Below are 11,509 nucleotides of genomic sequence, written 5' to 3' on the forward strand. Positions count from 1 at the left end.
GCTTTTGATTGTCAAGAGCGATTTCAAACACATTTATTTTTGTTGGGTTTTCATCATTTGAAAGGTGTCAATTCACAAAAGTGTTTGGTTGCCTATTCTTCAATCATTAGTGTCAGTATTTTTGAGAGCATTCCTTGAAAAAGACTTCTTTGTTGTTTGAAAGAGAATCTTTTGAAAGTTTTAAGTTTCGCTTTCTTAAACTTGCTTTTCATTTGATTTCCTTTTTTGCGAAGTGAAAGTGCTTTATATTTATCTTAGAACTTGTTTTTATTGTTTGGACGAAATGATTGGTAGCACATCATCTTCTATCTAAGCATTTTAGTGGCAAGACAAATTTGATAAGTGAGCAACTTTCCTTCTTTGTTTTTAGAGTGGTCTTAAAATCTTGCATTCACATATAGTTCTTGCATTAGCATAGCTTTGCATCCCCTTTTAGGCATGCATAGTTTTGCTAGCTTTTGTGAGTGTGGAGTTTGAAAAGAAAGAAAAAAACTTTGTTTAATTTGAAGTACCTCTGAACCCTATAGAAATTGCTCTTCATCGAAAACAAAAAGTGCATGTGCATGTGGTTAGGATAATTTCTTTTTGCGTCCATAAAAACACCACAAGTTTCATCACCATTACCTTGTGACTTAAAGAACAGCCTAATAAAATCAAGCGCTAATTAAAATCCACTAGAACTTTTTGTTTTAGTCAGTTACACCAACAAGTTTAGGATTTTAGGGCCTTGGATTAGGCGAGTGGAGAGTTAACTCTCCAAGGCCACATAAAACGTCAAACATAAGAGTCTGAATAACGAGAGAAAATCCAATAGCGTTAGGAAGACCAGGAAAGCTCCGGATCTGGGAGTTAAGCACGAGGGTCTGTGAAGACAGGGAAGAGAGATACCCCCTCTCTTACTTGTCCGAACTTACCTCACGACTGTTCCGCCTGGCTTCTGCGACGAGTTGGTACCCATAGTTGCCTCTCCTAGGGATCTACACAGGTGGCTGTGGAGGGGAATCCCGTGGCACCTGAGGTTGACGTTGTATCACTCTCGACAGTACTACTGGAGGGCACCCTTGCGAAGCTTGGGGGCTTGCACCAGCGCAGGTTGTTGTTAGGAGGTCAGCGTAACTTCCTCTGATACCTTCGCTGATAGGACTGGGCTGTCATTTTCCCAGACTATCCTCGGAAGGCCCCTGACTCCACTTTCTTGTATTTTGGTGTCCGGTCCTCACCACCCGGAGCGGAAATACTTGGAAGTTGTTTGACTGGCTGTATCTTTAGGGACTTTATAGTGAGTGCTCTTTGCTCCTTGTATATAGTTGGCTTTAGGTATTTTTGTCTAGTCACCTTTGGACTTTGTGGTCTGAGTGACTGGCTTACCACTCTACCGATCTTGAAAGGCTTTGGTCATTCTTTCAGAAGTTGTGGAGTTGCCTCCTCAAGGGCAAAGGTTTTGGTTGCTTACCCATATTCTTTGAAGAGTTATTTCTATATTCCCGCAAGGGAAGGGTCTTTGGATCAGTTAGATATGGCCAATATTCCTGTGGAAACCAACCAAGGTGCCCTCCCAAAAGGGGATCCTTGTGCTTTTCCTTTCTTTGGAAACGTTGGTACTCCCTTGATGGCCACTTTGAATATTCTTGGGTTGAATATTGGACTACCCGTTTGGCTGTGGTCCACTCCGAATATTCCAAATGCTCTTGAAGCTTCTCAGATGAATGCTTTATTTCAAGGGCATCACATGGGTACTAATTTTTCATCTTCTTTCAAAGAGAAATCTTGGATTCCTTCTTCACCTCCTTCTTGCAACAAGAAATCTAAAAAGAGGAGAAAGAGGAAGTTAAAGAAGAAGAATAATTCTATCCTTTCATCTTCAACCTCTGCGAGTCATGTTGAAGATGAGTCTTCAGCCACTGCAAGTCATGCTGGGGGCACAAGTCTAGTCACTGCAAGTCACACTAGCACTTCATCTTCAACCTCTGCGAGTCATGTTGGAGATGAGTCTTCAGCCGCTGCAAGTCATGCTGGGGGCACAAGTTTAGTCACTGCAAGTCATACTAGCACTTCATCTTCAACCTCTGCGAGTCATGTTGGAGATGAGTCTTCAGCCACTGCAAGTCATGCTGGGGGCATGAGTCTAGTCAATGCGAGTCATACTAGCAAAGAGTCACCGACCTCTGCAAGTCATGTTTAGGACTCTCCGCAAACCACTGCTAGTCATGTTGGCGGAATGGAGGTTGATAAGAAACCTGGACGTAGAAGTTTTAAACCTAAGTTCCCTTGTAAGATATGCAAGGGAGACCATCTTACTCATTTATGCCCTGGTATTCCAAAGGTTCAAAGGATATGGTCCGAGTCTGAAAGTACTTCTACTCCTACACTTGATATGGTTTCTCATCAATCCCATCAACCATTGGTTGATAATGTGGTAGAGCCAGTGCAATCGCTGGCCGATTACACTCCTCTTTTGGGGGATGAAGTGCCTAACAAAAGAGTCTGTTTGATCTCTAGTACAGATTCTTCTAGTATAGGGGGCATTCCGGTTTCTTCAAATGTTCCCCCTCCAAGTTCTAAGAGTGTTTCCTTTGATTGGGATAGTCTTGTTGAGCCTTGTCTTCCTTCCGCTGCACCTTTCCAAATAAAGGTCAGAGTTAATTCCACAAATGTCTATCGATGTATGGTGGATGAAGGATCCTCTACAAGTATTATATCCTCTTTGACTTGGAAAGCTTTGGGCTCCCCAAAGTTGTTGATAGCTCAGAGACAGTTGTTAGCCTATGATAGAAGACCTAGTGAATCTATGGGGGTTCTTCCTCAATTGCCTATCACTTTAGGTGGGAAGACTGTCTTAATCGATATGATGGTGGTTGATAGCCCTTTAGAATTTAATATGCTACTTGGGCGTGATTATGTCTATGCTATGAGTGTTGTGGTGTCTTCACTCTTTCGAGTAATGTGCTTTCCTCATAATGGGAATGTTGTCACTATTGATCAGCTTGCATCTGATAATCACCACCCTAATTCGACTTTACTGCAGAATGCCCCTTGGTTTGTTCCAAGTGTTCAAGTAGACTCTACCCCGCCACGGGTCAATTATGTGGCATTGAATCCTCAATGTTCAATCGCTTCTAAGAAGGATCCTTTGACCTATTATTCTCCTTCTTGGGACTTGGTCCCGGCAGTTGACCGAGAGATTCTTCCTATAGGGACATGGGACACTTTAATTCCCTCTTTTAATCCTTGTAGTTCTCATGATTTCTCAGATCTTGCTTTGCCTTCACAAGAGGAACTCTTTGAAGCCATGAGTTATGACTACCAAAGGAGTCCTTGGACCGATCCCTGTAAAGGGTTTGTCCAGAAGAACTATTATGCGTAAGCCGCAAGGCTGCGTGGTCCCCTGTACCATATTGTATATATGAGGTACGTATTTTCAAGTTTTGTATTCTATAACACAAGATCTTATATGAAGTTTATATGTGGGATGCATTAACTTCTCGTCTAGTGTTCCTATTTATGTTTACAGAACTTGGAAGATTTCTCCTTTGGAAGTTTATGGTTGGTCCGTTCGGACAGGTATTGGTTCTCGAAACTGGCATATAGGTTAGGTTTTTCCGCCTGCATTGTGCATTTATCAGTTTCCTTTCCCATTTTGCCTTAGGATCGACCCCATCGTGTTATGTTTCGTAAGCCATTTTCACTCGCCGATTCTTTAAATCATGACACGATGGTAGAGCCATCCCTTTACATGGGCATCGTAGTTAGCACCTCACTAACATTTGTTGCCCATGCTGCTTCGTTTCGAGTAGGCTCGGGAGTCCTCTGTAGTCCCGCCATGACTTATGCGTTGAAGACTCATTCCTCTTTGCTTCTTCGCTTCGTTCTGGCCTTATACCCTAGAGGCTCCTATGTGTGTCGAGTTGTACTTCTGCATTGCATGTTGACCATTTGCACCTTTTGGCCTAGAGCCGGCTTCACTTGGACTCGTGTTTAAGCCAACTTTTGACCATGACGTCTGCAAAATCAACCTTGCATACCTTTGACTTCTGCAGCTTGACATACCCTGATCCGTGGAAGGAACATACCTCTGAGTGTCACTGACCAGTTTTCACCTCCCTGCATTGAGCATAGGAACGTTCCTTTCCCAGGAACTAGATCATCTGTTTCACCGACACTCGTTCTTTCCACTGTACCATAGCATTCTTTTATTCTTTTTCTGGCTTAACAGAAAAAGACAAAAAAATTAAATATTCCAAAAAAGAGCAGGAACAGGGACATTATTTCCATTTATTGTTGGTAGCTAGAGCCAGTCGTGTCGCCCTTGAACAAAGCACTCAAAACAAAGTCTCCTCCGCATGGGTGGGATTTAGTTTGACTTAGGTATGCCATAACCTTGTTATTGAGTCAGTTCTCCCCCGATTGGTTATCTCTTCCAATCATATGGAGGGTTCGTTCGTGCCTCCTGCATGGCGAACTTATACAGAGTCATCATATGCTGCCACATAGTCACATTGAGTCGTGCTTTTGTTCAAGGGAAGTTAGCCTGAGTCGGCCTCTCTGCGGTGTCTCTTGACTCTTTTTTCAGTCGGCCATCCCTGGTTGTCAGTATCATGTCTATCATCACATCAGCTATATTGGTCCTTTACTCGTGCCGGTTTGAGAAGGTTCCCATTGACTTCTTGCTCGCGGGTCTTGTCCTTATTGACGACGACACCTTGCTCTGAGGATAGGCCTAGAGCCGCACCCTGGCCCTATTTTCATTATTGATAGGTCACCTTGTGCTCAACATCGATCAGTATCATGGGTCTTTGACTGAGTGGTTTCCCTTGTGTTCGACATCAGCATACATTATCACACATTGGGATTCGTGCAGTACCTTGGTTTCCATTTGACCCTATTGGTGGATACCTCGCCTCTGTGTCAGCTTTCATTATTGGTTGGTTCAGAGGGTTTCTGCCGTGCGCTAGCCACATCTTGTGTACGCCGGAAACGTACTTCGGTTGGGTTACTACATTTTTTTCGTCTGATTCCTTCCACATTATTGGCCTACGGGTTACACTCACACTAGATTGATGGAGGATGCCTTAATGCCTTCCTTCTAGCGAATCTTTCCCTATCGACTCCGACTCATTGCTCTAGGGCAAAGATCTAGAGTCCATTTGGCAGTACCTTGGGGTTTGCAGTCATTAGTGGCAGATCCTTCGCTATCGACAGTGGGAAACCATCATTGTCTCCTGATCGATAGATTCTTACAGGTGTTCGACTTCAGCTCATCTATTCACACTTGTTAGATTGTACTGGGTACCTTGACGCTCATTATCATTATAGGTGAGTAGTCTCGTGTTTGTTAACGGTATACATTAATGACCGGTAATCAAACGATTTCTCACATGGTCGACTTCAGATCATTTATTCCCATGGTGTAGAAATGTACCACGGCAGTCGGTGAAGACCTCAGGTTGTATTAGCATTCATTGGTTCACTTGACAGTTGCTCATGTTGCTGCTAGTTGATACCACTCCACCTTATATGTTGCAGTCAGTCATGGCGACATTCTATATGCTAGCACCTGAGTTTGCAGTGTAGTACCATCCTATTCCATCATGTTCAGTTGGTACCTTTTGGGATCAGTCTTTGATATCAGTGATCCGTTGCATCTTTCAGCATCATTGACAGTCTTATATGTGATATTCAGACATGTACTTGCTCATTATGATCAGATGATCCATTATGTATCTTCCAGTCATTTATACTTGTATACTTAGTGGAGCTGCTTGTACTTGATATGCGGACATGCTTTACTTTTTCTGAGCATGGGTATGCCCGCCTCAGACAGTGTTTCTTTCTGATCTCCTTTTGGTGGCTTGGCAGGCTGAATTCTGGTGAAGTCCTCCTCGGTTTCTCGACAGACTTCCTTTCCATGTACTTACATAATATATTTCGGCCATCATGTTCCCCTTCTGACCTCATATATTAGGGGGCATCTGTTATAGCTCCAAATCTCACTCTTATGGTTTGTGATGCTACACTCATGGCCTAGGGCAACCCCTCCTTCCAGACCTGGTCCTAAAATTTAAAAAACAGTGTTTTATCCATTATACGCGACATTGCCCTGAGTTAAACGCGTGTACACGCGGGTCTGTGTATACCCAACCCGCGTGTATGTATTAAAACACTTAAAAAAATAAATAATTCCTTATTTTCGGGCGGAGATCGCGGGTTTTACCTGCTGATCACCTGTTAGTGCCCGTGGCCCAACTGTTCCCAACCAACTCCTAACTAAAAAAACTACTTTGGAGATGGTATAAAAAGACATCAAAGGGAAGGCCTAAGGGAGAGAGAAAAGAGAGCAAGATTATTATGCTGAGATTTTCCCCTTAGACCAGGTCTGAAGTCCTTGGTGCCTTCTGCACTTCCCCCACTTTGCATAGGAAACCCTTGTTTCCATGTGTATTGGTGATCATTCATCCTTTATATCACCATTGAGTAAGACTTGGAAGGAGCTCTTGTTGGAGGCTTGAGGCTGGAACGAATCCGGGAGGAAGCTTTGCTTGGAGCCTGCTGAAGGTGTTTCAGGTGAAATCTTTCCGTTATATGTACTTTACTTGCCTTTATATAAAGAAACACGTCTTGGTTCCCGAAACAATCTTTCTTTGTGCTTATGAGATTCTTGTTTTGAATTCTTATGCAAGTAGTTACTTAAAGATTTTTATAACTAACTTTATAGCATGAAGATGGTTTAGGTATAAGTATTTGTCCATGTACTGTTGTGTTCTTTGATTTGTTTGTTTTACAGGTCAAAGGAGAAGAAGGGAACTCCAAGAAGGGTTTGGACCCTAAAGGCCTTCTCGAATGTAGGACCTTAGGTACGTACCCTCAACATTAGAATTTGCTTACAGTAAAGATAATGGCGGTGTGTGTGTTTCTTTGAATAAGCAATTTTCAGTTTGGTAGAGTCTTAACCCAAAGGACCCTAGGGGTACTTTCCCCTCAACCAAAATTGCCAGTGGATGTTCCTACAGGAAGAGAACGAGAAACTTAGACTGTAGCTACAGGAGCTGAAGAAGGAAAAGGGCACATCCTCAGGGGACACTACAGCAGAACATCAAGGCAGAGAAGGACTGCAAGTTGGTCTTGGGGAGCCAACCTCGCATCTACAGGAAGGGGAACTGCAAGCACAAATCGAGATACAAGCTCTCAAACAGCAGTTGCAGCAAAAAGAGGCACAACTGGCTTGCATGGCCAGTTGGGCCATGGATGCTCTACAATGCAGACAGCCGGCCAAATCCTATGGCCTGTACCTACGAGACCAGTGGCTGCAATTTCAGATAAATGCATTGGCACAGAGGGGTATCTCCCAACTCCAAGACCCCCAGCAGTTCACAGCGTTATGTAATAGCAGTTCATCAGAGGATAAGGCCAAACTCTCAGAGTTCTATCTCCATAATTTGGCCCTTCCTAACGTGACTACATGGGATCCCAACACAGTTGTAGGGGATATGCAATTGATGGCATTTGCCTCATGGTTGAACCATGAAGAAAAGAGGGCAGCAGAAGTCAAGGAGGTCATGGACCGAGAATTACATGAGCCACTGCTGATCAGAGCAGAGCCAGGGGATCCCACTGCGTTGATATCGGCCCACCAACACTTAGCCACCAACCCTCAAACTTTATTGAAATACATGGATCAGCAGGCACAGGCCATAGCACATTTCGAGGATATGGAGCGACTATTAGGGGACAACTGTGTTCATGCTTGCACCCGCCGATGGAACACATTGTCCCACAGCCTTAAAATCAGAGAATACCATACTCCAACTCGAATGAGGGAAGCTCTAGCACGGGTGCCCCTCTACAAAAAGTCCATACAGAGCCTTCAAGCCAGCTGGATTGGCCTCAAGCTAAGCCCACCTCTGCTATTAGGATTGATGGAAGGCAGCACAGAAAAAGAAGAGCATAAGCAGTGGGAGGAGGTGGAAAGGCAGGCTGGGTTCCATGCCAGTGAGGAAGAGACCACTTCAGAAGCCTGGGATGTGAGGGTGGCGGTGAAAGCAATGAAGGACGAGGAGCTGGATTAGTTGCTCAGGGATGAGAAATCACTTAACCTGGGGGGTGATGATGAGCCCCAAATTTGGTAACATTTTGGGCTCATTTGGCCTAACTACCTTTTCTCAATCCTTCATTTTTCATAACTTATGCATCATTTTTTAGTATGTTTATGTCATTTGTACGAATAAGGGCAGTCACTATTCCTAGGTGGCTAACACGTGCTCATTTCAGGTTTTTTGACACATGATTGGAACAAAACTGAGCAGATAAGGACCAGGAAACAACCAAGATGGGGTTGAGGATTCGTAGGAGGGTTGTCCACAGCATTAAATGGCCTTCCTCGGGATCTTCACCCCCAACTCCGAGCTCCAGCAGCCACCACAACTGGATTTAAAGACAGCCAAATGGATTTTGAGGAAGCAACAGTTCACTTCTAGTTTGGTCAGCCAAGCCCCACTGATTTAGGAGGCCAGCTTGGGGCCTCAAGATGTATAAATGATAGGGCTTTAGCCTTCGAAAAGGACTTTTGAAACATTGTTGCACATCTTGCATTACGAGCTGCTAGCTTAGTTTTGCTCTTTTGTAGCCATTATTGGCATGCTATTTGACTTATGATTATTATTTTTTAATGGAAAGTAGTCAGATTTGATCTCAGTTCTGAGCTTTTAAAGGAGCCATAGCTCTTGGGGTTGGGCCCAACCTGAGAGCCTAAGGCCTCCTTCCTTTGTATTGTTATCTTTTCTTTCAGCATTATGGTTTTTATTTACATGCATTTGAAACACAGTTTGTTGAATCAGATTTCTTGGTGTGGTTAAGTAGGTCATTGGTAGAAGATAGAGTTTCTTTAGCTGTTTAGAATAAATTGAAGAGATTGGAGTTGATAAAAGTTCTAGAAAAGGGTTGCTTGCACACTCATTTTCACCTCTTTCTAGGGGCTGGAATTGCAGACAGTGCTACCCACCGAAAACATTGGTTTACGAGTACATGCAATTTGTGGTGCAATATTTTTGTTTGTAGGAGTTGTCCATGCGTTCAGACCTCTTGGAATATTTCCTTGCTTCAGTACTATACATGGTTTTCCTTAAGAATAATGTTGCTGTTCATTGGTTCCATTAAACAGTTAGGAATGTTTTGATTATATACAAGACGTGGAGGAATTTGATTCAGTTGCACTGTGCAGTGCTACTCCCTCACTCTCTCATCCTTCTAAGCCATGCCCAGGCCAACTACTCATCTTCCAATTAGACCCCTTGTCTCTCAGCCACTCTACCACCCACGTTATCCCACCTTTTCGGCCTTCCATTCCCTCTACCCTCCTTTAGACAAACCAGCTTAGCACACCCCCTCATCATCTCATCTCTCTGTCACTAAGGCATTACAAATCCCTCTCCTACCTCCCTATCCACCCATGCAGCCTCTTCCACTCACCCATCACCCAAAAATCCGATTGTAGAACATCCTGTAGGAATTACTGAACATCCTGTAGAAGTTCTGAAACATCCTGTAGAACCCCTGCAGACTTCCTGTAGAAGCTCATAAACACGGCCTCTTGGTAGCCAAACTTTGTGAGACTCTCTGGAAGGGTGTTAGGGACCCCTTAGACCCTCTCTGAACTTTCCCAACCTTTTTCAAGCCTTCCTCCTCCTTGAGCCACCTCTGCACAGTAAAAAAAAAACTAGTTAAAAGCACATGCATGATAATTCTAATAATTGAAACAAAAATACAAAAAGTGTTTTCTTCAGATAGAGGTAGTCTAAACACCTGCATTTCACCTTCATAGAAGTAATGGCATCGCTTTCAGTAGTTTGCAGCCCCATCTCTGCATCAATAAGACTAGCTGGTAGAATTAGGGTTTGCTAGGGTTTGCGTTTCTTGTTGGCTCTCAGTTCCTTTTTGCAAATAGATTAGCTTCTTTTGATATTAGCTTTCGCCCATCAGTTCAAAAGATTCTTCTAAGAGCTCATAGAAGTTGGCTTGAGCCCCTAGCGGACTTGTGCCAGCTGACCAAGTGACAGCTGCGACAAGAGCTAGTACTTGTGCATACAACACCGTCGCTTCCAAGTTTGTTACGAACTACCGGGTTGATAAAACTAAAGAAGGAAGCTCCAGTAGTTGTAGCATTATTGCTACAATATTGGAGCCCACCAGCAGGCCCACATTACAGTGATCATCGATTCAATTATGGATGGCGCACCAACAAAATATGTTACCCATGGGTAGATTGCAAGGAGTAACAGTGGAAATCGAAGGTGCGAGCACGCAGATAGACTTCGAAGTAATAAAGATTGTAGATGATAGTAACCCTTACCCTACATTGTTAGGGATAGACTGGGCCATGAATATGAATGGAGTCATCAACGTGAAGAAGAGAAAAATAATTTTTGAAAAGAAGTCCCTACGTGTAGTAGTTTCGCTAGATCCAGCTGAAGGAGCGCGCTACACAAAACCTGTGCGCGATGATGGAAGCGACGACGAGCTAGATTGTATCTACAAGATAATTGCACGAGACCAGGATTGGCTAAATTCGATTGCAGATAGAAGGGTCTCGTGGGAGCACGCTAGTTCCTACCCTTCGGAATCAGATGAAGAAGACGAACACTGGCATAATCGGTTGAGCCACGTAACAACGCTAAACTGTAATATGATGACTAAATCAGTGCGTTGCGTAATAGCTCAGGATCAAGATCTACAAACATGTGATGGGTTGACAGTGGTGGATGAATTCTTGAACAAGTTTGAGAGCACAGTACTGGAGCACTAGAGGTTTGATGCATTAAAGTGGGCACTGCGTGTGACGCCTACGCATTGGTGGGGAACACATGAAGGAACCTTTGAAAACTGGCATGGCTGCAGAAAGATGATGCAGCTCAGGTTTGGGAAGCCAGAACTACGAATAACTGAGAAATACGATGGACGTGATGACCCGTGCATGCACCTCACAAAATGGACCAAAGCCTATGGAGAAGAACCCCAGCTGGAATGGGTACACTTATTTTATCATACTTTGGATGTCATCCCAAGAAATCGGTATACTAAGACAGAACTCTGACATGGAATAGGCAAATGGGGGATATCTTGCACGAGGGATTTTTATTAACGTTCTTATTTGAGGACCAATGGATGGATACTATTGACGATGCACTGCAAGTTGTGAAAGCTGCCATTTTCAAAATACCGTAGGAATCAGAAGAAATAGTGAAACCAATATGGTCACATCAGTTAAGCCATGCCCTAGAATGTTACAACGTGCAAGTGGAGGATGATGATGATGACCCCCAAAACATCAATATTCTGGAAACAGAGGGGAGTTGTGGAGTTCATGGACCATCGATCGAGGACCCCGACATCACCACGCCACTAAAAAAAAAGCAGGTAAATATTGGTATTGATGCAGAGCCAAAGTACGTGATGCTCGGGGACTATTGGGATGATGCCATGGTGCATAAGGTCATTGAGTCACTTCACAAATATTAAG

Source organism: Pinus tabuliformis, chromosome 7 (genome assembly GCF_031772625.1).
Source record: "Pinus tabuliformis cultivar Carrire ecotype Pingquan chromosome 7, CPIR1, whole genome shotgun sequence".
In the NCBI taxonomy this organism is placed as follows: Eukaryota; Viridiplantae; Streptophyta; class Pinopsida; order Pinales; family Pinaceae; genus Pinus; species Pinus tabuliformis.